This window comes from Filicampus tigris, chromosome 1 (assembly GCF_054856515.1).
Source record: "Filicampus tigris isolate MCC_2025a chromosome 1, RoL_Ftig_1.0, whole genome shotgun sequence".
Classification (NCBI taxonomy): Eukaryota; Metazoa; Chordata; class Actinopteri; order Syngnathiformes; family Syngnathidae; genus Filicampus; species Filicampus tigris.
The window spans coordinates 8289359-8316302 of record NC_141217.1 but is presented as its reverse complement, the minus strand read 5'-3'; the positions used below and the strand labels follow the sequence as shown (position 1 = coordinate 8316302).

The 26944-nt window shown below is 41.8% G+C and overlaps 1 protein-coding gene across 1 annotated transcript in view; it reads right to left on the bottom strand.

Moving 5' to 3' along the window:
- Positions 1 to 23304, bottom strand: part of LOC147152659 (glutathione synthetase-like) — a 43959-nt gene extending 20655 nt beyond the window's left edge. Inside the window, exon 1 of the mRNA XM_086050188.1 lies at positions 23023 to 23304. The gene's annotated coding sequence lies outside the window, so the exon portion shown is untranslated. The remainder of the gene's footprint in view (positions 1 to 23022) is intronic.
- Positions 23305 to 26944: the final 3640 nt, after the last annotated feature.

Here is a 26944-nt window from a genome sequence, read left to right as displayed (position 1 = left end):
TACTCACCTTTTATCAATATGCTGGACCTAGATATTTCGATTCCTATTTGCTTGCGTAGATTGCCACCTGGGCCTTTCCTTCTCCCCTATATTGTGGGTGGATCTATAGTTACCGTAGATAACTGTATGACTGGATGGATCGTATTATGGAAAATAATTATTATTTAATAATAATTATTTAGCAAGCCAGAACAATAATTATTTAGCAAGCCAGAACAAGGCGACCTTGAATGCTGCTCAAGACAGGACAAGTACCTCTTTGTTTTGTTCCTGTCAATAGTCACCTCCTATCACTGCCTTCGTAAGAATCTTCCCATATCTATTTTCCTTCACTCTCTCATACAGAAGCCAAGACTGTTCTGTCCGACTTTATATCTGAAGCTTCAAATGTAAAAAAACCCAAAAGGCAATTTTTTTTCCCCTCAGACTATTTTATTTGATGCGCTTAAGGGCTGAAAGTTCCACAACAAATTAGGTATCAGAAGTGGGATAGCTGATAGTGGGGTCAACCAGGTAAAATAGAATAGGCTCCAGGAGAGTGACCAGACAACACATGTCTCAGGACTCTTTAACGATGACAAAATGGAACAAACGCTCGGCCAAAACGAGTTTTCTACACAAGATGTAAGGCCTGTCCTTCAGAGACAGGGGAAGAAGATTAAAGGGACACTTGGGTGGGATGAACATTGCCACTTATATGATAAGCCTGCATTATAAAAAAAAATGGTCAACACTAAAAAAATTACAATTTTGGTCGTCAATAGGTGGCGCTATATGTATAACAAAATGTTATCATATAGATGTCTTCAGGTCACGACTATTTACGTACAGGTGAAGTTTTGGGTTTTTTGGAGTATGTCCAGAGGAGTAATTAAGGATTGCTGCTGTGGTAGAGTACTGCAATGTAACTACATGATTACGCTGCCAGGCGCTAGACCGCACAAGATCACAAATCAGATAATTTCCCACGGCACATCTGACAATATCTCGCGGCACGCCAGTGTGCTGCGGCACAGAGTTTGAAAATAACTGCTTTAGACTATGGCTGCAATGGACTTTTTTTTACATCTCTGGATGCTTGTGCCTGCCCATTTTCGTACGCTAAGGTCAAACGGGCTGGAATTCTATTTTGTTTTCCCACTCACTACAGAGACATTTTGTTTTCATCGTTTAGGACGACTTTGAAACATTGCAATTTTCGCCAGGCCCGATCAGTGTGGAAAATCTGGTGAGTTTTTGTGCATGTTTAGGGCCCCAAATATGACATATAGCAGTAGAATAATAATAAAATTAATGCCTACAAAAACAATAGGGACTTTGCAGCGGTCGCTGCTCGGGCCCTAGTAGTAGTAATAATATTAATAATAAGTGTGACTTGTTTTGTTTTTCAGTCCTTCACGTTATGGCCATTGAGCTCAATGCCTTTGGCATTACTGACATCTAGGGATAGAAAAAGCGCACAGCACATAGATAGACTGGGGGCTCTGTCAAGTCTCTGTTGACACATAACTTCAAATTTAATAGCTTACCATCTCTCTCTGTCGTTCATTTTTTATTTGGCTTTAAATAAAAACATTTTGCTGAGCGTTCTATTTGGGGCAGTATTTCATACCGGAATTACCTGATTAGTTACTATACTGCCTAACCAGCTTTTTTTCCCCTAATGTTTGCTGAAAAATATCCATCCATCCATTATCTGTACCGCTTCTCCTCACAAGGGTCGCGGGGCGTGCTGGAGCCTATCCCAGCTGTCTTTGGGCGGTAGGCGGGGGACACCCTGAATTGGTTGCCAGCCAATCGCAGGGCACACAGAGACAAACATCCGCACTCACAATCACACCTAAGGGCAATTTAGAGTATCCAATCAACTTACCATGCATGTTTTTGGAATGTGGGAGGAAACCGGAGTACCCGGAGAAAACCCACGCAGGCACGGGGAGAACATGCAAACTCCACACAGGGAGGCCGGAGCCGGGCTCGAACCCACGACCTCTGAACTGTGAGGCGGACGTGCTAACCAGTCGACCACCGTGCCGCCGCTGAAAAATATTTATATATATATTAATATTTTCCGGCACGGTGGTCGACTGTTTAGCACGTCTGCCTCACAGTTCAGAAGTCGTGGGCTCGATCTCTGCCCCGGCCCCCCTGTGTGGAGTTTGCATGTTCTCCCCGTGCCTGCGTGGGTTTTCTCCGGGTACTCCGGTTTCCTCCCACATTCCAAAAACATGCATGGTAGGTTGATTTGGACACTCTAAATTGCCCCTAAGTGTGATTGTGAGTGCGGATGTTTGTTTGTCTCTGTGTGCCCTACGATTGGCTGGCAACCAATTCAGGGTATCCCCCGCCTACTGCCCGAAGACAGCTGGGATAGACTCCAACACGCCTGCGACCATTGTGAGGACAAGCGGTATGGATAATGGATGGATTTGTATTTTATTCAGTTTATTCAGTTTTGAGGTGAAGGATGTAAACCAAACCATCTTTTTAGCTGGTATAATTTTAGGGAGTCGGGTGGCCTGGGTGGGATTTTACCTGTCTCTGTAAAGTTGTGTGCTAGTCAGTTCGCATTGTTTTTATGGACATTTTTAACAAATCAGTCATTTTATGTAAAGTCTTGGCTTGTTTTAACTTATCCATCATTATTCCAGTGCCGAAAATGAACAGCAGCACTGACCTCATTGTCTACAGGCCCATCGCCCTTACATCAGTGGTCATGAAATGCTTTGAGCAGCCTATTTTTCTTATTTTGGGCAATTATGCTATGTGGCTGATGATTTGTTGCAGCTCATGTGCACTCATTGTCTGTTTGTTTAGTCCTATTTTTAATGAATTGATGTTTTTCAACACTGTTTGCCAAGTCAAATTCCTGTGTGTCTACTTGATGCATTTGCGAATAGTGATTCTCATGATTCTGATACTGAAATACTGCCTCGAACCGAACAGACACTCAACATTTTTTATATTAAAAAAAAAAAAAACAAGGAACGACCATAAGAGAGAATAAGCTATTAAATTTGAAGTCCTATGTCAATAGAAACTCGTGTACATCTGCAGTTCGCTATTTCCACCCCTAGATGTCAGTAATGCCCAAGGCATTGAGCTCAGTACGGCCATGACGTGAAGGACAGAAAAACAAAACAAGACATACTTATTACGGGTCTTCCTTGTGATGATGATGATGATTATTATGATTAATAATAATATCAATTATAATATTAATAATGATATTAATATTAAGTCCGATTTATTTGGCGCTTTTCTGTACGTTGCAAAACGGACCAAAAATGTCCCCAAAAAGGCACAGGAACAGCAGGTTGTCAGAAAAAAAAAGAAAGAAAGAAATTAATAGAGGCTGAAAAAGAGACACACCAAAACACCCAGCTGTAAACAAGGCAGCGTTGCGCCGCGACGGTGGTGGGAATGAGCGAACAGGACCTATACTTTTATACATCCATCCAGCCATCCATATGAAGCGGTATAGATAATGGATGGATGCATACCCCATGCCTATGATTGAGCTCATTTTTATTTTTGTTTTATTTCTGGCGGCACAGTGGACGACTGGTTAGCACATGCGCTTCACAGTGCAGAGGGTTCAGGGTCTGATTCCGGGCTCGGGCCTTTCTGTGTGGAGTTTGCATGTTCTCCCTATGCCTGTGTGGGTTTTCTCCGGGTGCTCCGATTTCCTCTCACATTCCAAAAACATGCACAGTAGGTTAACTCTTTTGATGCAAAAAAGTATAAATACATCTGCAGAATAAGTCAATGTACAGTTGTTTGTGGATGCCATGATGTATTAATACGTTTTTAGTTGTTTTTTTTTTTTTTTTTTAAATAAAACTATAATAAAGGGCTTGGCACTGGTCTCCAGTATCAAGACTTTCAAATATATTTTTACCAATCAAAAAAAGGCGACACAGTCCCATCATCATCTTTGTTTGAAAGGAAAGGGATAATGTGCACGCGATCGTGGTGACTGCCATACGTGTGGAAAATTGAATTGAATTCCCCAGAATTATGATCGAGTGTCAATGTACGATCAACGGTAAAAGTGACGACGCCTTCTAGAAGCGTCAACGTGAACGTGCACAGTGCAGTGTCTTGCAATAAAATTATTTTGCGATTAAATTGCCATTTTTGTGTTCTTTATGATGTAATAAAGCATTTAGATATTTGAGGTATAACAAATGAAATTAAAAAAAATAGCATTGAAGTGAAAGTTCTGCTTGAAATGCGTCCTTTCACAAAAAGCTTTTTTTCCTCAAAATCTTTCTTAGAAATGACTATTTTCAAGAAATTTACCAATGTTCAACTGCCCTTTACTAAAGAATGGTAAAGGGTAGAAACATACTTTTTTCTGATGAAAGAGGAGGATCAAAGCACTCTTTTGACAGTTTCCATGTTTATATAGCTACAGAACTCAATTTTCTGTAGGCCTTCAAAAATGAGTAAAAATGGTCAAAAATGGCTGGCAAGTGCAATTTTTCAACATAGTCTAGCATTGAATGAGTTAATTGAAGACTCTTAATTTTCTGTAAGTGTGAATGGCTGTATGCTGTTTGTGCCCTGCCATTGGCTGGTCTTTGACAAATTACCATCTTATTTTTTTATATCATCATAATTTTACTTGCAACACGTTGCTCGTATGAGGGACAGCTCTGGGTTTAAGTATTTTCTATAGCACGTGTCCGCATTTGGGTGGTAGCTTAGCTGGAGCCTATCCCGACTGACTTCGGGCAAGAGTCAAGGTACATCCTGGACTGGTTACCAGCCACTCGCTGGGCACATGTTGACAATCAACCTCAGAACCTCAAGTGTGTGGCACACGTGCTAATCACTACTAAACTAATCTGCACAACTTCTGTTTATCTGGGGTTGGGTCGCTAGGGCAGCGGCCTAAGCAGGGACGTCCAGACTTCCCTCCCTCCCGCTATTTCGTCCAGCTTTTCCAGGGGAACCACAAGGTGCTCCCAGGCCCGTGGGGAGACATTGTCCAGGGTCTTCCCTCGGGCATCCTCCCAGTAGGATGTGCCCGGAACATCTCACCAAGAAGACATCCAGGAGACATCCTAACCAGATGCTCGAGCCACCTCATCTGGCTCCTCTCCACATTGAAGAACTCTATTTTAAGCTTCTCTTATATTGTCAAAGTTTCTTCTCCTATCTGTGAGGGACAAAACACAACTGTTTTAATTAAAAAAAAAATAACAACAACTCATTTTGACCGCAGTTGGTCGAGTTTTGTCATCATTAAAGGGTCCTGAGGCATGTTGACTGGTCCCTCTCCTGGGGCCTATTTTATGGTGGCCCCACCAATAACTGAGCACCTTCGATCATTAGTACACACAAACCCTTCCGCCATGGTAAGGTGATGGCTCAAGTTATAGTACTTTGTAGTGGGCCTATTTTGGTAGGTTAGGTGCCTGTGTGCTCAGCATAAAAACAGGTGCACCTTAATTTTGGTGCCGGGGCAAGTCTTGCCTAGCGTGTTTGCAACACGTATGAGTTTGACAGATGCGCTATGCCTCGCTGGGCATTCCGGGTGACGTACTGCCGCGGCACCCAGAGCATCTCCCAATTTGGTGACAAAAACTAGACATTATTTTAGAGTACCTAAAAGCAGAGGTGGGCAGTTGACTAAAATTTGACCGTCCGTTTATCGCCATCCCTCTGCAGCCTGGACACCTATCCACCTTTTTGTCAAGCCGGATCAAATAGTAATGGCCTATCGGTCGGTCTGTCTATCATTTTAAATGCGCTTCCATTAGCGCTTCCGTCGACCAACCTCTCCCGCTCCTGTCCCTGTGCGAAATGTGAAATGGAAGACTCACCGTGGCCAATGTGTAATGGAATGTGTTTAGGAACCCTTATCTGTACTGCTCGGCTGCCGCTGATACCCCTCGAGGCGATACATAAGGCGAAGAAAAATAATGCACTTCCGCCTATGCTTAGTCCGGCTTTATTTTTGCGTTTCCCGTCTATCGTTTATCGCCTACAAAATGTGCGTCCGTCATAGGCGGATAGACGGACCGCTCCGCCGGCTGGACGGAATGCCCAGCTCTGCTTAAAAGCGCACCAGACTCGTAACGCAGGTGGTGTAATGCGATTTTGTTGTATTTGATCGAGGCCCAGGCAGACCGATTCAGCGCTCCGCGGATGTGTGTGGTGGATGTCATCTATTTCATTCAAAGGTATGACAACAACGTGGGGCAATCCCTCTGAATCCTTGTAAAACTCAATTCATTGAACCAATTAGAACCATTAACATCTTAATAGCACCGCCTCGTCCGTGCGGCACAATTAGGTTTGGCGTCACGTACGGACGCACGGCCGTGAGTGCAAAGTGCTCTCAACTGCCCACGTCACATGTGCGGCCGACTACATCATCCGCAAGGGGAGAGCTTGCAGTTTACCTGTCAATGTTAAGCACGGACCCCAGCAAGTCTGTTACTGCTTCCGCAATGTCAAGCACAGCGCGCACTCCGGCCACCCTGATTTTAATGCAGATGAGGGATGCAGCTATGATTGGCCGGGGTTAGGGTTAGGGTTACTAGGTTCCATCTTACAATGGCGCAAACACGCCATAACGGCCAATTCTACCTGTGCAAAGTCTAGCATTATACAAAAGAAAGAAAACTCCACCCATGTGCACAGTTAGAGTGCGCCTTTATGCTAGACTTGCATTGGGAACAAAAAAAAGGGGCCCTTGGAGCTGTAAATGAAAGCCGACAACCCTCGCGGTAAGACATCACATTGGAGCAAACATATTATCATTACCCAATTTTCCTCTTTCCAATTGTCGGTCTTTCCTTACCGGAAAACCAATGTCCCCCCCGCAGTCTTCCTGTTATTTTTATGCTTAATAGTGTTGACTTGCAAGTACGACACATTCCTCAGTGGGGATAGTGGGGGTCATCAAACAGAAACAAAGGTCAATGCCGGTGAAGTCTGTCAGCAACAGATCATGTCCCACAGGAAACACGCCATCCTATTGTTTTTGCTGCAATGGCATCAAATGAAGAAAAAAAAACAATTTGTGAGTTGCCCCCTGAAGCCGTTGTCAATGGGGTATGATTCAGTGCAAGGCAAAGCCATGCATTTGGCCTCATCACATATGTCTCATTTCTTTTCCTGTACACGGAACTCTCATTCCTTTTCCTGTACGCGGAACCTTTTGGAGTTCAACCAGCCTCAAAATTTAAAATCGGACTTTACATCCTAACGTAAGAATCCCCCCAAATGTATGGTTTGTACACAAATACATTTGATCCAGCAGCAATGAGGTGAGGTTCACTGAAGGTCAAAAAGTTCAAAAGTGATTTATGTTTCTGTTTTCGATTTCATGACTAGATCACTCTACCTACCAATTTATTTCACAGTACATATCAACAAAGCTCAAGATGTGCTATTATGCTGCCTTTTGACAGACACACTGTACTGTCCATATATGTATACGACACCTTCAGCACTAAACAATAAAACTGAGTGACAGTGTCGTTCTGCGAAAACCTTCCCGGTGCCCTTCTACTGCGGGCAACAGACTTCCTTTCAAGGGCGAGTAGTTTACTGTTCTTTAGTTGCATTACTCACATGAACTCATAATACTTGTAGTTGGAAAAGGCAAAATATGACTTAAATCGGTTTGGTTAGCTTAGGTTTAATGATGGCAACAATTTCCTATAGGAAAATGAATGTTAAATTTCGAGCAACTTGGAATTCAACCAGCATCCTGGACTAGATTGGACTGGACTTTGAAGGATCCACTGTATAGTGTGTCACGTGACAGTTGTAAAGCACAATCGCTGTGCTTAATTTGCGCTCTCAGCCTAAATCTCATGTCCTTTTTAATTGCCTGCAAAATGATGACGATGCACGAGCAAAACAAGCACAGGGGTGCGGGAATCTCACAACTGGCTGTTGATGGGTCAGTAGTGAAGCCACCATCTCCCTGTTATGTTGTTGATCTGCCTTCAATTTCCAGTCCACAGCTCCAACCCTGCCTCATACCCAACAATTGTGCTTGTAATAAGCCTGTTACACAAGTGCTCTGGCCCAGTTAGCCAGTGACCTCTCTCCCTTAAGTGTGAGTCAAGTGAGTGTGCGTGCGTGTGTGCGTCTGTCTGTGCATGTCACAGCGACACAGGGGAAGAGAGGCAGGATGTGAGCCGTGAAAGGATGGAAGTGGGTCAGAGTCACCCTGCTCTCCTTCTTGACTCCTTCCTCAGGTAGGAAGCAGGGACTTGAGCAGGTTTGAAGCGCCTCAGTGCGTGTGCGCGCATGGTTGTGTGTTGGGTTGTAGTGGCAGACGCTTTTGCACCTCCACGCCATCTTGTTAACGAGAATAGCCACATTTGGTAGTGGCTGTTTGAAAGAGACAATTTCCACTTTTGGGGTCTTAAGTGGGCTCTATTTTCGTAGGCAGCACACCTGCGCTTGGGGGTAAAAACTGACACATCTCGATTTTCGTGGCGGTGTAAACCTCTTTTAGTCTAATTGGGGAATTCGGCAGATGGTGCTGCACCATACTGGGCGGACCAAGGGCATTTTCTTTTACACGCCACCAATTTGGTGGCTGAAAGTAGACTAAACTTTAGACCAACTGGAAGCAGGTCTAAGTTGTGGCGCAGGTGGTGTAAGACGATTTTGGTCTATTTGATCAAGGTGAAGGAGCTTTGTGGATATCATTGTATTTCATTCATCAAAATTTCTGAATTTTTGTAGAAATCAATTCCGGTTTATGGTGAGGGATAATCTTGGGTGTCAATTTCACTTAAGTTGAAAATTAATTTTCATTATTTACAAATGTATCTTCGTTCATTATATATACCAGTGACGTATAATGACAGGTAGAACAATGAAATGTTCTTCAATTAGATGGCAGAAGGTACAGTCAAAATGTCTCTCCACCTGTTGCCATTTATAAGTCAGAATAAGACAGAATAAATCATGGCCTCGTGCAAGTATTAAATTGTTTGATTTATTTTGTCATGATGATTTTATTATACTTTTTTCTCTTTAATGTTCTTAATATATTCTATATTTTGCTGTGACATTATTAAATAAAAAATATTGGTGACCACAAAAATCTGTTTTTTAGGAAAATCTCAAATTGATGACAAATTATTTGTCTTTTTGGCAGCCTTCAACATGCCCGAAAACGCACACATTTTTGCAAGCGTGTGCACCATGGTGGAAATATTTTTAGCATTGAAAGCATTTTAGTTCTCCCAAACTCAATTCCCTGAGATCATGGCAATGTAGAGAAAAAAGGCATGGAGTTAAAGAGTTTCAGATCAGAATCAGGCCTCTTTCAAATGTGGATAGAAATCCACTACATTTCAGGTATCTGTCAGTGTGAGTCCAGCAAAAATGCACAGATTGGTCATACACTCTCCATGCAAGCTTGATGCCACTGAAATACACAGATTGGTGATGCATGCACAATTTATGTTACTTTAAAAGTGGTGGCGCATAGCGTCACTCAAAGTTTGATGATCATTTAAATGAAAAATAGGGTCCATGGGAAACAGGCTTCACTGTTTGCAGCCCTATTATTATTTTGATGTACCAGAATAGGTTTAATTACAGCACACTTGACAACCTGCATTAAAAGAAGCAATCTATTCTTATTCCGCTCCTATTTTTTTTTTCTAATTAACCTAAATCGCTAAACACTCGGCAAGAGGATGTCGCTATAGTGATACTTGCTAACATTTCAAAGGTTATCACATGCAAACGAGGCTCTTGGTCACATGTTCCTGAAGATGAGATCCGAATGACTGTCTCACTTCTAAATGCAATTATTTGTGCCTCACAACGTCACGTGACCAGATAGCATAATATCGTTTTACACAGTATTATTCTGGTAGCTGAGGTTTTTGGATGTTTTTGTCAGACCTCTACTGGCTGGGTTTCTATTTTGGACAGGATAACTCTGCAAATTATAACATTATGTAACATTTATTGTTGATTTAAAAGCTACTAGTGTCAGCAGAATTGTAACTTCCATTGTAGTAACAGGTCATTTCAACACGCTGGAACCTCTGTGACAACCGATTGTGCATTCCAGCGACATCACACACAGAGGGAAGAGTGAAGGTCAGATCCTGTTTTTGAATCTTTCCGAGTTCGCCGCAACTATAAACTGCAGACAATGACATTCCGCCACTATTAATGACCTCTTACCAAACAGCCGGATGGAAAAATCCAGGGAGAGCAGTCAGCCAAAGCCATAAACTCCTGACACACCCTCACTACTCATTAGTTACCACCAGCTGGCTCACAGCCAGGGAAGCCTGATTTCTCCAGTCAAGGAATTTCATGGCCTGAGTTCATTCCTTACTAAAGTGATACAAGGACTATGATACAAGTAAGACTATTTCCTTATGACTTCATCTGTCATCACCTACAAATGTTGATCTTATTGTGAGCTGCAGAAATACATGACAGACTAGAGCTGGGCAAGTAATCGAAATTTAATTTCAATTTTGGCTTCTCACGATCATAAAAACATTACAATCGAACCAAAACGATTAATGTGCCGAACGGAGTGGTGTTTGTATGCAAGTTTCAGTGTTGTGAAAGCACCCTGAATGTCCTTGTTATGCGCAAGCGTATGACGCATGCACACAACAAAAATAGTTACACAAAAAAAAAAGAAAATGGAGGAGAGTTTGTGGCTTTCACAAATCAGCAAGAGTGATCTCACTCCTGCTATTGATACCCGGTTCATACGTCTATATTCATTCTGAACACTTTGTTGAAGGTAAGCTTTAAAATGTTAAAAAAAAAAAAGTTCTCTACAGACAGTAGCCGACTGTACATATATTTAATTTAGCTGTCTTATATTATCCACACATACACAAACAAAATAGGATTCTGGACTCCTGCCATGCTAACCGCTATCTATCCTTGAGGCTAATGTTTGGCAAAGTCAATGCTGTTTTTTATCTTAAGCAAGCCATGCGGTCAACTATTCCGGGTCATTAAGTGATTGAATTGGCACAGCTAGGTAATGAGAACGATTTGATTTGAGAGGGGATCATAGTTGTTTATGACGGCCACTTGGTCATTGTGATATGTCTTTGCCACTGCATTCTCTTCACTCTGTCAACTTTTTAGAGCTCAATTTAGGAAATCTAAGGAGACTGGAAAATTAATAACAGATCTGATATAATCTGATTAAAGTTACACAGAAAAAACAAATACACGAAAACAAACATGAGCCAGTCTACATCGTTTTTCCGTTTCAAGGGACCTTAAGACTTTCAAGAGACTGAAGACCTTCTCCACTTCCAACATAACCGACAAACAAATACAGATCACATGATTAGGAACTATGTCTAAACCTATAATCCTCATTGAGAGCTATTATGTGATTAATTTCATGCCCTGTTTCTCTACCTGTCAGCTCTCCCATCAGCCCCTAGTTTGTCAATTAAAGGGATGGTTGGGCTAGGATGGCCATGTTTTCACTAACAAGTTCATTTAATATATTTTTTGATCAGGAAAATGAAAAGACTTGTCGTTTTCTATTTTATCCATTCATTTTGGAGAAATTAGGAAATAAGTGACTCCATAAATAACGCCTCTTGTTAATGAGGAGAATGGTCGCGCCCCCTACCGTTCTATCCTTGTTCGGTCGTAGTCACTGGAGGAACCGTTTACAAATTCATTGGAAATCATTGTACTTTTATTGCTTATAACGTCCAAAAACGGTGATCAGTTGGCACCAGAATTTATGTGGACGTCCTTACTAATGACCACTTCAACATATCTAAAGGATTAACCTCTCCGGGGCCGATTTATATGATGAGGAAATGTGGAAGTGAGCGGAGCTACATAGATTTGTGCTGGGACGAGCGTACACTGCTTCTTTTCTTAAAAAAAAAAAAAAAAAAAACACTGCTTCTTTGCTGATCACGGTTAGGATGAGCGAGTGCATTTAACAACATTCAGGATATTTACAGAGACTGAAGTGGGAATGAGGAGACGTGCACATTAATTTGGATGAGGAATGGCCACAGTTTTTCCACCTACAACACGCCGTCCAATTTGGAACGTAACAGCCGAAACGGTACGTTCCAATGCGGCCACACTCGGCTGTGGAGTCAGTCAGCCTCCTCGCTCGAACTTTTTGTTCACTGAACATTGACGCTTGTTTGATGAGGTTTTACCTTACTCTCACGCCGCTTCACTGTCACGCCGAAGCTGGTGGCTGCAAACAGTGTTGGACAACGTACGCGACTGCTTGGGAGGCAACTCGGCGACATGAAGAAGCAAGCTGGACGGACAGTAAGGAGCTAATGTTGTACTGTCAAAATGCTTGCCTGATGACTGCCTGCTGCTCGCTCCCAGCCGACGTCTGCCTCATGAGAGTTGACACGAGTTTAGCATAGTTAAATGTCCGAAATATAAACAGTCGGGGTTCGTGTGCGCATTCCTGTTCTTGTCTGCTTCAGCCTGTGTAAGGAGACGTGATCGACACGGTATTTTTGATTATGTGGAGGTGATCATGATGAGATCATGTTTGATGTCAATAAATCCAAACTATTGTACAGAACACTTTTACACTTTCACAGGTTGAAGTGGACAAGAGTAGTAATGTGCATTTGCATTTTGGTGGCGATCAGTCGCTGGTTTATTACCAGCTTGCCTCTCTCCCGTGACGTAGACCGCTGAGAGCTCCGAAAGGGGCCGTGCCAATTTGTCGTAAATCTAATCACAAAAAAGCCATTAAATCACTACAGTCTTTTTTTTTTGGGGGGGGGGGGGGAATTTTAGTACTGATGTCATTTTTACATGCAAACCTTTTATATAAGTGTCAATGTTAAGCTCATCCAAGTGTCCCTTTGACAGCTCAAAAGGGTGTGACCGTTATATGGCAATTATTACTTTGCCTATAGGGCAATTATGGTTCCGCCCCAAGAATCCTGCCAAGTAACAAGTGGCCAAGCAAACATGATTATCACATCAAACGGAATGTTGTTGGCTCTGCTCTATTGTTGAAATTTTACTTGAAGTTTTATAATGCTTCACATACATGGTTTATTGCCTGTGCAATTGAGAAAATGAATCTTCTATGCAAGCTAGTTCAAATTTCAGCTCACAAATCTTAAGATGAACTAATTCAGTTCTTAGTTCCTAATTGATTTTAAAAAATCATCGTGCTTTGTTGTAGTTTCTTACCCCCACTCCAAGCATGCATCGCATTTTGATGATTGTTTGATGATGACACCGTGCGACTGTTGGTGGCTGGGGTTGTCAAATAATGACCTTTTCCACCTAACTAAGGTGGAAAATTTATAATGTGTTTAGCTGTTTTCTCCTTGTAGACTAACAAGAGAAAACCTGGCCCTCTTGAACAAAACTGAACTGCCATTCAAAAACCATGCATTGGCTCCAGAATGAGCTCATTCACAGAAATGTTCACAAAGCAAAAATACACTACGTTCAGTTCACTTTGGCACAAAATATGAACAAATTAATGAAATTTCCCTCATTTAAGTTGTTCAGGCACAACACTCCAAAGTACAGTACTTTGCATTACATAGAGGTAAACAAAAAAGCACAACAAACGATACCTTTCGTCTAGCTATTTTGGTGAATTTCTCACTCACTAACAAGCAAATTGACTGAAAACTCACAGGAACTAAAATGACTGTTAAACCTGCTATTTAGGTAATTGGCTGATTGACTAACTCACTAACAAACTGACTGAAAACGATGACTACTGTACTGTAATTAACTATATATATATATATATATATATATATATATATAACTGTAATAGGGCTGACTGTAATAGCTTTGTGTTCAACTCAATCGGCCCAGAGCTCAAACTGAATGAGAAAATCTGTGTTAATTGAGTTCACATCATCATTATTTCAGTGTAAAAAGTGTGATATACTTGCCTTACAGGCTCAAGACAGGTTAACTCCAACTATAATCAGTTATATATCCAATTGGTATGGATTAAAATTGAAAAATAATTTACAAAATTGATAATAGACCCCTCCGAGGTATGTGCTAAAAAAAAAATAGTAACATGTCCCACAATCCCATGCGATCGTCTATTTTGGATGGCAATCCCGCCTTTTCATTGCAAACATGTAAACTGGTCACTTGGACTCCGTTTTTAGTGGATTGAAACCGTCTGTTGCGATGGAGAAATACAGAGACTTTGAGCAAGCAGGCTAGTGTGCGGCATGCCGACAAATTGCGCTTGATCTGTCATTTGGACCCATACAAACTTCAACAGAGGGACTGGATTACTGACAAGCAAGCACTGCCCATTGTGACTTACATCGATTTTGTCCACTACCTCATTTTCCACCCAAGCCCATTCCGTGAATTGAAGGACTTCCAGAATTATAAAAATATGGAGGCATATGACAGGTTTGTGTCTAGCTGGGTTCGCGATGTGTGTTTACAATTTAGATGATGGTGACCGAAAGGTTGTGAGAGCAAAAGGGCTTCATTCAGAGAGACTCTCGGAGCCTAGTTCACGATACATGCTCGACTGGCATGAAATCACTTTTCTGGTTCCATCATTTGGATTAATCATCACTTCCCTGCTGAAACAGCAACAGCATAGGCTGGCATGGTTTTGTTCTGATTTGGTGTTGGTCTCATCAGCTACTAGCGGGGCAACTAGCAAGACCAACACAAACACACATGATACATGCTTGACATTAAATCACTTTTCTGGTTAGGTCATTTTGAAATGGGATACCCATCTTTAAAAAAAAACAAAAACAACAACAAACCGACATGGTTGTGTTTTGTTTTGTTTTGGCGCTGGTCTCATCATCTACTCGCAGGGCAACTAGCAAGACCAACATGAACACACCACACTATAGGACAGTCACATTTTTTTTAAATTTTTTTTTTTTTAGCAGGATATATAGTCCAACTAATGCGATAAAAATACTACCGTTAAAGAATCGAACAAAGAGCGATCGTATTTCAGCAGAGAATATTTTACCTGTGACAAAGTGATCCAAGCAAATTCGAACATAGTCGGAGTTTGGTAGGTTGGCTCTGTTTATTGCAGCCAGCCACAGTCGTCTTTGTCTTTCACTTTTTTTCTGGGCGTGAAATTCCTGGTTTGTGATCACTTTCGGGGGTCTGTAGAATCCCTTCCCGCCATTTCCCCCTCGATTTGTACAGCAAACAACCACACACGTAGTAGGCATGGTAAACATCGTCCTTGCTTCGCTGGACAATAACATATGAAGTGGTAGCGGAGCAAGACATCCAAAATGGATGCGTGGCAGTGCATTCTGGGTAATTCTGAGACCTTGAAATGGTCTATAAAAAGGAAAGAGGGCCAACAGAAGAAGGGATATGCTGTTTTAAATTACACATTTTATAATATATTTCATCGATTTCTCTTTTTTACTTAAAAAAGCACGTCAATTTGACATAACAGGAAGGTTAAACGCAAGTCATCTCCTTCATCACTTCCGATAGTGACAAATTACAATGCGCCACAGCCCATTTTCAGATTTATCAACATCGCTGCCCAGCATTGTATTTCCAAACACATACATGCCGTCCCCGTGCCCAACGCCCCGCCCCCCCCCCCCCCCCCAACACTACATGCACGCGCGCGTACACTGTGTCAGCACAAGCAAGCAGAAGCTGAAGTGTTGCCACATCACAGTTCTTTATACGTCTTTCAGGAATGGGGAAGTGTTTGAGGCTGCATCTTTACGGGAACCCAGCATATGTGTGTGTGTGTGTGTGCGTGTGCGCGCGTGTGTGTCGTGCTTGTGTGGAGGAAGGGAGGAGGGGGCATGGAGGTGGGGCTTAATGGGAAAGCGCATGGGTGGGGAGGGTATGACAAATATTTGCTAAGGCAAAGAGGAAGAGGGGATTAAAAAGAGAGGCAAAGTGCAATGGTAGAACACTTTAATCGTATTCTTCACATGCAATCACACATCACAGGTGACTAGGCGCGCGTGCATCGAGGCAAACACTCGTGGTGATTGCAAAAGAAGGAAATGGCATAGTGGCGTCTTGTTCTCCACACTGAGGCGTTATTCAATAAGGGCATTATCGTTGCTGGTGAAAGTGATACACACTGTGTTCTCTTTCACAATTCAGTGGTCTTTTTAGGTAAAAAAAAACAACAAAAAAAAGTTGGCCACCAACAACTCAGGTAGGCAACATATTATTTCAACTCGTCTCCAACGGCAAGGTATCAAATAGAAAAAACACCCATCTTTAAAATGTACATGTAAAATATAAATGTAACTATTGGGCAGAGAATCATTCTTTTTTTGTGTCATGCCACCTTTGCGCTGCCATTTGTCGCCAGGGAGAGTTTGCGTGACGCAAATATAACTGCCCCATTGGCCAATTTGAAAATATTGCCATATGCCAGTCATACCCTCTTATTTGAGTGTCCTCAACAACGATTCTTAAAGGAGACATATCGTGGGTTTTCTCCACAATTTGAAACTGTTCCCTGCAGCCTGAGTAAAAGCTCTCTCGCATTCTTCCTTCAAAATACACAACAGGTAAAGTATTACAATATGCTTAACTTAGTTTTGGTGAGTCAGTTCTGTCTCATACAAATGAGACACTTCTCGCCTCCTGTACTCTGGCTTCTTTTGACATTCCAAAAATATGAATGTTAGATTCATTGTCAAATCTAAATTGTGCATGCGACTGAATGTAAATGTGAATGGTTGTTTGTCTGTATGTACCCTATTGGCCGGCAACCATTCCAGGCTGTACACAGCATTTCGTCCAATGATCTGGGATAGGCTCCAGTGCAATCTACAATCAGTATGGATCCACAATGGATGGATAGGTATTAGAAATAAAAAAAAACAAACAGAAACACCTGCTGAATCTGGTGGGTCTCTACCACCCTGAAGGCATGCATATGTCTCAGTAAAAATGTTTCAATAACATGCGCACACTTTTATTTCTATTCAAATGTCTACCAAGTCTGTGTATATGTTCTTCATAATACAACAAGGACGGTCACCCTTCACTCAGCAGAAACTGCAAGTTGTAGTCTTCAACCTCACAGTGAGGGAGGAGACGCTGACCTTTTCCCTTAAAGGACACTGTGACCGCCAGGACCATGTGTCAGGCACTTTTGAGTAAGCCAACTGGAATGTGGCGCTCCCCCGGCATCTCCTTGAAGGCCTGCATGAGTTCTCACCAGTTTTATTACCTGTTGTTCTCTACTTAATATCACCAGATGATGACGTCCTATTTATTATTGTCATGTGTACATATTGACTGATATTCTGTGTGTGTCATGTGTACATATTGACTGATATTTTGTGTGTGTGTGTGTGTCGGGGGGGGCGTGGGGGTGGATAAGCATGAAGTATCCTCTTCAAGCGAATAACATTGTTGACGCTCCACTTTGAACCACAGTAGGCTATTTCTTGTATCATCTGGTTCTGGGCTGAACTTTAGCATAAATATTTGAGGTGAAACTCAATAGTCCCACCCAGATTCTTCCATGTGGACGAGTAACCTGAAACAGGTCAACCTGGTTGACCTAGTTGCAAGCCTGCTTGTCTAACTTGTTGTTCTCTATTCACCACAAAGCTTGCCGGAAGGGCTGGTCCCAAACATCAACAGAAACTTTGGAACGTGTGATCCATTTGGTTGTTATTATTAAGTCATCCATGCTTGCAGGAAGAGTTCATCTTGTGCGTTACAGTTAGCAAAAAAAAAAAAAAAAATGTATAGCCTTAGTCTTTCAATATTTTGAGTTTGTTTTTATTCATTGGATTATTTTAAAGATCAAAAGTCTTTTAATTTAAAAAAATATAACGATCGAAAGTACATATTTATCATTTCAATTACTGTAATCAACCTACTTTCACTTTGCTTTGACAATTTGTTTTCACATTTCCAGTTAAATTATTAAAAGTAAAAAAAATTGGCTCAAAATTAGTCAAAACTTATTTTAATTAGGAGTATATATATATATATATATATATATATATATATATATATATATATATATACATATATATATACTGTAGCCTCATAATGATGAGTCATTTTACATTTACCATTTTTAGTTGAAACAAAAGTAACCTCTTCTCAAAGTCATTAGCCAGCCAACTATTTAACTTTTTAACTAATTATTTTCATACTCTACCAATAATGCTGATATAAATACAGAGCCATCACCAGTTTGATTTTCATTTTTGAACTATTTCCAAAACAAGTTGTCAAAGGACATCTGGTACTGCTTGTTTAACCGGGAGCAACTGCCAGGCATGACTGCATGTGTTACAGAAGCAACAGACTAATTACATCAAGCTCATGAGAGTTTTTCAATGACATAAAATGACAGAAATTATGCTTTTTAATTTCATTTTATACTGAGTTGTTCCATCTGTTAAGATGGAGGGAGACAATATTTGTGATCCAAACAGCAGCCTCAGTCACTGTAGATCATCTTTTCCTGGTGGGAATCAGACCACATTTTTCCCACATGTGATTGAGAGATGGGTATGTTTGGCGCAAACACAACTCTGCTCATCTCCAAAAGAACAATACCTACAGTGAAGCATGGTGGTGGCAGCATCATGCTCTTGTGCTGTTTTTCTTTAGCTGGAGCTGGGTCCTTAGAAAGCAAAATATAGGAAAAGCCTACTGGAACATCTGAAGTTTATTTGGGCTAAAAAAATAGGCGCTTGAAATGATGGCAAGTGCATGCTGACACTCATTTACCTTGAGTGTGAATTTGACTGGTGATCTTCTAATTTTAAGCGGCTTTCAAACTGATGTCCGTACTGTGTAAATCTTATGCCAGAGGTGTAGGGCCGTACTAGTATAGTTTTGTGTTGCTTTTTTTTTTTTTTTTTTTTCAAACAGTATCATATGTGTCGGCACACAGACAAACAAAGGTGCCCAATAGAACCTTTTCTTTCATGTAACTGACTGATCTTTTCAATGTGGCTTCTTCAGGCTCCCATTCCCATAACCTTTCACTTTCTACAAAGTGCTGCCTCCCAATGCCGCAGCCTATCAGCTGCTCAGGGAACTGGCCAAAGAGAGAGGCAGGGTCACCCCTGGCTCAGACAACACACTCCCCACTACCTTGGAAACCCAACAGGCATCCTGGAGACAAACACAGAGACACACTGAGCTACCGCACTCACTTCCTGGACTCCCACAGAAGACTGCCAGGCCTGGGAAAGCTACTCACTACGAATGCTAAACCAAGGCCAAAAAAAAAGAAAGAAAGTTCAATATTAAGAACTTCTAATTTTTAACTTTGGCTTCACTCTGCTTTTCTCTTGTGTACATTAATGGCATTTAGCAGGATTTCAATGAGATCGAGTCTATCCAAAAGTGTTTCCGAATAAGTGTTATGCTCTGCTTATCATTCAAGTTTCCTAATGATGTGGAACTTTGCAGCAAAAAAAAGGTTTTCAGTTTTCCGATGAATTGACACTATCAATATTCCTTTACTTTATACAAGTCATTGGGTTTAAGACCAATATATTCCCTCCATTTCATAAGATTTATCACAAATAATGTCTCAATCTAAGAAATAACAAATATACAGTGGATGGAGGTCACACAGGTGTTCTTATGTCTATTGAAAGGTACTTCATGAAACTAATTCATTATTATTTCAACAATTTCAGAATTCAACTCAAGTGAGTATTACGAGCAACAATCAAATAGAAGAGCACCAATGATGGATAACGGAAATATGTGATGATGACGATATAATCGGAAATGGACGTCATAATGACATAACCCCTTAATTTTCATAAAATGTTCTAATTTTCTTCTTGACTATTTCCATTGTAGAGTTGTATTTTTTTTCTTTTGCATGGCCCCAAAACTGTAATACAAAAACTCTAAATCTACATTATGTCAACCATAAATGCCACTTTTCACATTTATAAAAAGCCAGACTAAATATATATATATATATGTATATATATAAATATATAGCAGGGCACACAGAGACAAACAAACATTCACACTCACGATCACACCTAGTGACAATAGAGAGTCCAATTAACCTACCATGCATGTTTTTGGAATGTGGGAGGAAACCGGAGTACCCGGAGAAAACCCACGCAGGCACGGGGGGAACATGCAAGCTCCACACAGGGAGGCCGGAGCCCGGAATCGAACCCTCAACCTCTGCACTGTGAGGCAGATGTGCTAACCAGTCGTCCACTGTTCCACCCCATGTATGGAAATACTAACAATGAAAAATAATATACAAAGAAGAGTGGCGCTGAATTGGAAATTCCCAACATGAGCATATGACCTTTGGTTCCCATGTTGTCACATAGGAGCTTCTGTCTGTTTTTCTGGGAAAACATCATGGAACGAACTGTGGGTGAAATTCTCCCTGGATTGAAACCAGATCACTTGTTTTTCCAAACCTTTACGCATCTGCCAACACTCCCGATACCTTCATTTCATGGACCTCCTCGCGCCTTCCTTGCCCATACACGTTGGACATGGAGGTGCCAGGGAAAGCCTCAGCCCGTGGGACCCGGCGTCTGAGGTGGGGCAGAGAGTCACTTCTTTGTGCCTGAGTCACTCACTGCTCGCATGTGAAAACAAATTCTTACTTTCGTGTGAATACAGTTGCAGGAGAATGACTGTCGGCTATCTTTTCATGCAGATTAAGCGAGCAGAACATGTTGACGCATTTCTGCTTAATGAGGCAATGAAAAACAGCATCACGAGCACATCCGTTGATGAGCAAATGCCGTGCTTTGCCTTGTTTGTGTTGATTGAAATCTCACTCTGCTCTTTTCTACTGCATGCTGAATTTACACCTGCAAATACAATTTGATAGTTGTCTTGCGAAAATACCAAGCGAGCTACATGTAAAATATATGCGGAACTGTCAGTGTGACATATTAAAATTTTTTTGACTGGCAAATACATTCCATACTCGCAAGTATGTTCAAACATACAGCAAATACATTCCAACGTACATGCAAATACATTCGAACATACTTGGAGGCGAAATACTATCAACGTGGCATTTATTTCCTATGATGCCACAGCTATTGATTGCGCATGTGCATAAGCCGTAGCATTATGAGAAAAGTACCGTAACTCATGCACTGGAGACAAAATCAAACCATAAAATTATGAATAAACACTGTTCACTTACTTAATTTTAGAATGTATTGTTATAATGTAGGCTAACTCACGCATGCACAAGTCAATACCCCGTGGCATTATGGGAAAAAAATGCTACGTTTGTACAGAGTACGTTTGAATGTATTTGCTAGTCAATATTTTTTACTCCACATTGGCAGTTCCACACTTCCATAAAAAATGCAACATTCATTGGAAAATAGGAAACACAATAAACAGGACGGACCTGTTTTGCATAATTCCTGCTCAAACAGACATTTTTATGACTGCAATTTACAAGCATCACTTGACCCACTGGCTGTGAAACAAATATGGTCTTTGCTATTTAAAACTTCAATCTAAAACTGCCATGTGACTGATCTTTTTGAGTTACAGTGTGAAGGTTGTGGGTTCAAGTCTCTCAGAGTGAATAAAATTTGTGAGTTTTGCTTGAAGTCGATGTAGCAACATGTTCTCATGAGAACCAAACTTTTTTTTTAACATGTCCACTGCAATAACATACATGTTAGGCACGCCCGATTAAGAAAAGAACAGGCCGTATGTGGCACGAGGGCCATACTTTACCCACCCCTGCTCATTAAGGTATTCACTGCCAGACATTTTCAGACCCTTTTTTAGCCTAGTGTTTGAAAAAAAAAAAAAGAAAAAATCCTGGGATTGAATGGCTGGACTGTGAAAAAACAAGTCAATTCGTCAATAGCAGTGAATGAGTTAAAATACTCAAGGACAACAAGAAAATTGCTAAAACTAATACTAATGCTCAGTTTTAACAGACACTGATGCTCTATCCACAAAAATAATGGTAAAAAAAAAATATATATATATATAAATATATATAAATATATATATCCATCCATTATCTGTACCGCTTCTCCTCACAAGGGTCGCGGGGCGTGCTGGAGCCTATCCCAGCTGTCTTTGGGCAGTAGGCAGGGGACACCCTGAACTGGTTGCCAGCCAATCGCAGGGCACACAGAGACAAACATCCGCACTCACAATCACACCTAGGGCCAATTTAGACAGTCCAATCAATTTACCATGCATGTTTTTGGAATGTGGGAGGAAACCGGAGTGCCCGGAGAAAACCCACGCAGGCAAGGAATCGTAGCTGTACGAGCAGGAAGGGGAGGAGAGAGACAGAGAGAGCGATAAGAGGGTCAAAGTGATGTTTCTGTCAGTATTACACAATGTAACAGTCAGGACAGATGAGTGGCTGATTATGCAAGTGGGAAACGAGCACTTACTACATGACTTACGGGAAGAGGACAGAGATGATCAGCTGGTGGACAACACTCTCACTGATTAAAAATGCAAGAAGGAGGAAGATACGGCACAGTGTAATAAGATAACCTCAAACACCACATTATTTATCATTAGAATCAAGGTGTCTTTTATTCTGAAAGCTACTCGTGTTCTATTTTAGTGATGACTCATCTCTAAACTAACATTGTCCGTTGAAAGCGTCCATTAATGTTGTGATAAGCCATCTAACACCTCCATCAGTTTACTGGCATGAATTTGTGATATGGCGCCTGCTTTCTGCGAATGAAAGAGGAAATGAACCTTGGAGACATTCGCGGAAACCAACTGTGGTATGGTGCAGCTTCTGCAGCTACCAAACGGCAGTGGAAGAAGCTGCAACAAAAACATGCTTCTTTTTTTTCTCTTTGCTTGGGTCTCTAGTTCTGCCTTAGTCATCAGCCCTTGTGGTGTTTGTAATGTTGTTACTCAGTCAGTGTTAATGGGTCTGCTGGACCCGCTAGAGTTTTGGGTTTTCAAAACAACACAATCACATAGTTTCCTGTTAAAATACTCAACAGATGTTTACTACATCCCAATTGCAAGTCATATGAACAGAAAACATTGTTGATATTTGCCCTTTACCTTTGCTGGATTGTAGCAGCACCAGGAGATGTTCAAAGATCCGCTCCGCAGGCCGGCCGTCCCTGCCCATCTGGCCTCTTTCACCTCATTCATCCGACCTCTTACACATCCGCGGCGTGGGCGTCAACAGTGCATTCAGCGATATTCTTCCCTCACGATGAACTCCCGCGCAAAGTAAACCCTTACGTTCTTGACACAATATCGTGAAATATTTATTGTCAACTCTCGCTCTTGTACTTGTAAGAAGATTAAGCCAGCAAAGGCATGCTCGCTGTTTATCCGCATTTGTCTCTTCCCGTCGGCGCTCCCAGTGCGGATTGGCTAGCTAACAGCCAGTCAGAGTGACCAAATGTCACGACTCACAACGCCGATTCAACATGCTGACACGCCCACCAGACGCTTCCTGACAGATTACGACGGTGGTCACTACACCAATCAGATGCCACGACGCTTCACGACGCTTCACGACGCTTCACGACGCTTCACGACGCTTCGCGACTCTTCACGACGCTTCACGACTTCCGACGTCGGTTTGATCTATCTAGGCCTTTACATATGGTAGAGCAGCCTGATGAGTCCTGGAGGCCGTGTGGGGATTATCGCCGTCCAAATCTCCAGACTGTTCCTGACCCCTACCCACTGCCCAACATGGCTGACGAGTTGGACGGCGTCAGAGTGTTCACTAAGGTGGACTTGCTGAAGCGGTACTTCCAGGTACCCGTGCATCCAGATGACATCACTAAGACCGCTATCGTCACCCCATTTGGCACGTGCGTGTTCAACTACTCCACCCTTGGCTTGAGGAACAGTGGCGCTGCCTTCCAATGGATGATGGACCAAATTTTTGGCAACCTTTCCCTCTGTGGCGTCTACATCGATGACATCTTGATCTACTCCAAAAGTGAAGAGGAACACCGAAGCCACGTCCGCACCGTCCCGCAGCTTCTGAGGGACAACGGCCTGGTTGTGCGCCCTGACAAGTGCACCTGTGGCATGCCAGGGGGTCTACGCCTCCAAACTGGCATTGGCTAACGGCACCACACTGTCGTTTCCGCGCCCCTCTCACGCTTTCGACAGACGCCAGCAACGTCGCTCTCGGAGGTGCCGTGAAACAGTCGCTCAACGGGATCACCAAACCCCACCGGGTTACGGAATACAGTACTTTTGGCTGAGAGTTACTGGCTGTTCACCTTGCAGTTCGACACTTTCACTGGCCATGGCCTCCCTAACGGGGGAGTACTTGAAGCAGCACCAGGGGCTGTTCAAAGAGGCGCTCCGCAAGCTGGGCCCCCGCCCATCCAACCTCTTTCATCCGACCTCTCACACGTCCGCTGCGTGGACATGAAAACAGTGACCACTGTTGAATAAACAAGTTCACATTCCAACTCTCGTCTCGCTCACTTCATCGATTCTTACAAGATCACATTTATTAATTAATGTGCCGCTCGTTTTTTTTTTAAATAAAATGTAATAAAAAAAAGATAATCCCATAACAGTGTTTTATCACCACGAGGAGAAGGTTTCACGTAAGCCTTGTCATTTTGAAAAAAACTGAACATGGGTCGCACAGAGCCGAACACCATACAAGGGTTAATTTAGTTTCCCCCAAATAAGACATGACAATACTGGCCTCCATTTGTTTACGGCCTTGTAACATGCAGCTGTACTGTAACTGCCAATCAAAATTGCACGAGACCTCACAGAATAATATTTTTTTTCCAGGTTGTAAGCGTAAGCGAGACCTAGACAGCATTGCCAAGCCATACCAACAAACCCGTTGCCAGACCTCAGTATGAAGGGGGGGGACATGAAATGCATGGAGGGGGCAATTATTATTATGCTACAGACAGTACTTACAGTAATTTGCTCCATATTTTTGATGGTTCTATACTTGCAGTGCTAATGTACGCAGTCAGTAGTCTTGAATGGCACCTTTTGTGACACCCACTGGCAAGTACTACCACTGATAACATTTCCATACATTTCCATACATACAGTATACAAACATATGTTGTATATTTGGAAGGTGGGAAGTCATATTTATCCCACTTGGATAGTCCCAGTTTCGACTTCAAAGCGTTCCAGGCGAATGTAGACAACAAAAATGGCTGTTCTGATAAATTTCTTTTTGTTCTGGTTGATCACAACAAAATGGGACCTCCAGCAAATGTTTCACAATTTCTTTTATTTATATTAATCAAGGAATGTTTTATTTTCCAAGCATTTAATAAATTTCACAGAATAAATTCATGTAGGGAGCCAGTGGTAATACATGTGTGTGTTCGAGTGTGTGTGCATGCATGTGTGTACGTATACATTACATGCAAGACATGTTAGAGGTTGGTAGTTTTGGCTTCCCATCTACATTCTTTTATTTCTATTTCCAATCTACCATACAGGACACACCGCATTCAGGAGCAGCAGTCTTGTTAAACTGCATGTAATTTGCTGTTGAGTAAATCTTTCTCTCTCAACGGGTGGGTGGGGGAAGCTGGGGGTCCCGGCAGTGTGTTTGGAGGAGTCATTGGGTGCATGGTGACTGATTAAAAGTGCAGCCCTTGTCTGTTCAGGTGAACAGCTTCATAGCCCACTGGTGTCTAGATTAACTGCAGGAGCATCTTGATCTTGTTAGTGAGATTAAACACACAGGGACGCCACCACCATACCACTTGATTACTTCACACCTGCTAAACAATGCAACAAGGCCAAAGATTTGATTATATCCTCTACTTGTTGTGCCATAATGCAGCAACACTTTTCTATAATACTGAATACCGATAGTACGCATGAATGAATGTTGTGTTCTTTAAAGTAAATATTACTGTTAACAGTTGTGAATGACTTACAGCACTTTTCAATAAATACGGGCTCACTATTTGGATGGTTCGATTTAAGTCCACCCGTTTAGTTTGTTACATCTCAAATATTGCGACCACCATAACACAAAAGTTCGATCCCGGCTCCAGCCTCCTTGTGTGGAGTTTGCATGTTCTCCCCGTGTCTGTGGTTTTCTCCGGGTACTCCGGTTTCCTCCCACATTCCAAAAAACATGCTTGGTAGGTTGATTGGACACTCTAAATTGCCCTTAATTGTGATTGTGAGTGTGTGTGATTGTTTGTCTCTGTGTGGCCTGGCTGGCAATCAGTTCAGTACTGCCCGAAGACAGCTGGGATAGGCTCCAGAACGCCCGCGACCCTTGTGAGGACAAGCGGTATAGATAATGGATGGATATAACACACAACCGGGATGCTCAATGCATCTATCGCGATCAACCAGTTGATCGCAAAGGCAGTATTGGTAGATCACATAACATTTAAAAAAATAAAATAAATAGACGTCAGGAACTGGATGTCGGCCGTAGAATCGCTGGTCTGGGAACAGCTCCCGATCTGGGCTGCTGAATCCAAGATGGCACGACGCATGTGTGAACCTAACGTACAAAAAATGTTCATAGTTAATTATGTTGTGTTGTGCATTATTGGCTCATGCGGTAATGCAAGGTACACCAACATACATTGTACACATAAAGAATCCTTTATTTGAATGTATGAAATGAATATTTGAAATATATAAAAATGCAAAACATACCCTACCCAGTAGGTAGATCATTTTGGTCGTTTTAGAAGTAGCCGCACGCTGAAAAGTGTGAGTATCCCTGATCTCAAAATGTATCGAAGGCAAGCCCATATATGAGGCTTGTTATAGTAAATGTGGGCTCACTATTTGCAAAGCAAGGTCCCACTGACATCTGTGCACTCCAAGCAACTAAAATGTATGATTTAATAAAAATTTAAATAAAAAAATATATTGAAATTTACTTAGTCAAACCTTATTATAAAGTGGTACCCAAAATGTTAAAGTAATATACTGTACATCTATAATCTGGCCAACATGTAATGAAGTAATACACACGACTCGAGAG